Source organism: Suricata suricatta, chromosome 6, assembly GCF_006229205.1.
Source record: "Suricata suricatta isolate VVHF042 chromosome 6, meerkat_22Aug2017_6uvM2_HiC, whole genome shotgun sequence".
In the NCBI taxonomy this organism is placed as follows: Eukaryota; Metazoa; Chordata; class Mammalia; order Carnivora; family Herpestidae; genus Suricata; species Suricata suricatta.
Window position 1 is genome coordinate 120,285,821 of NC_043705.1, and position 1,711 is coordinate 120,287,531.

Below are 1,711 nucleotides of genomic sequence, written 5' to 3' on the forward strand. Positions count from 1 at the left end.
CAATTTTCTGCTTTCCGTTGGGTTACCTCGTGTTCCCTTGAAGTGTATACCTTGCACTTGGAAGCCACACAGGCTTGACGGCCAGTTCTCCAGTCCACTCTGTCCCAGTGAATGGCCCTACACAGCTGGTGATACTGGACAGGAGCTCCTTTTCTTGATCAAGGGGTGTTCCTAAGGCTTCCGATGTAGAAGCTTTTCAATGAACAACTGAAAATTTGCTACAATCTGTTCTACTTACTCTTTTTAGTTGCAATTCAGTGTTCAGAACACATCACCTGATATAAAAACTAAAACAAATTTCATAGTTTTAAAAAGATATTTTTAGAGAATTAAACACACACACCACTTTGTGTGTGTGTGTGTGTGTGTGTGTGTGTGTGTGTGTGTGTGTGTGGTTTGAGGTAGGAAAATAAAGGGAGAGAGGGGTTTTTTTTTTCCACCACAGGCTTAGGGGCTAGTTTCATGAGAAGAAAAATAAAAGACAAGTTTTGTACACTGATGATTAATACGATGTCAGAATGTTCTTTTGTTAAAAAAGAAAAAGAAACTCTTATTTAATTCTATGCATAAGAAACTAAAAATGATTATTTAGTAAAGGAAAGAAATTGTTCTCATTTTTTAATCCTTCTCTATCCTGTCTAGAATGCATCTAGAACATTCTTTTTTAAAGTATAGTCAAAAGGGGTGCCTGGGTGGTTCAGTCAGTTAAGCATCTAACTTCAGTTCAGGTCATGATCTCACAGTTTGTAGGCTTGAGCCCCACGTCGGGCTCGGCTGACAGCTAGCTCAGAGCCTGGAGCCTGCTTCAGATTCTGTGCTCACTCTCTCTCTGACCCTCCCCTGCTCACACTGTCTCTCTCTCTCAACTAAATAAAACATAAAAAATTTAAATATAGTTGACATAAAGTGTTATATTAGTTTCAAGTGTACAACAGAGTGACTCAATGATTCTGTACATTATCGAGTGCTGGCCACAATAAGTGTCATCACCAGCTGTCACCGTACAATGTTAGACAGTGTTACTGACAATATTCTCTACTGTACTTTTCATATCCAAGGCTTATTTATTTTACAACTGGAAGATTGTTCCTCTTTACCTATTTCTTTCAACACCCTCCCCCCCAAACTTGGTAGCCACTACCTAATATGTTCTCTGTATTTATGAGTCTGTTTCTTGTTTGTTTTGTTTTTTATATTCTGCACATAAGTGAAATCTTATGGAATTTCTTTTTTTCTGTCTGAACTATTTTGCTTATCATAACACCCTCTAGATCCATCCATGTTGTCATGAATGACAAGATTTCACTATTCTTTTATGGCTAACATTACATTGTGTATATACACCACCTCTTCTTTAACTATTAATTTTTTTGATGGACACATAGGTTTCTTCCATTGTTGGCTGTTTTTTTTTTTTAAAATAGTTTATTGTCAAATTGATTTCCATTCAACACCCAGTGCTCTTCCCCACGAGTGCCCTCCTCCATCACCACCACCTCTTTTCCCCCTTCCCCCCTCCCCTTCAACCCTCAGTTCATTTTCAGTATTCAGTAGTCTCTCAAGTTTTGCGTCCCTCTCTCTCCGCAACTCTCTTTCCCTCTTCCCCTCCCCCTGGTCCTCCATTAGGTTTCTCCTGTTCTCCTGTTAGACCTATGAGTACAAACATATGGTATCTGTCCTTCTCCACCTGACTTATTTCGCTTAACATGAC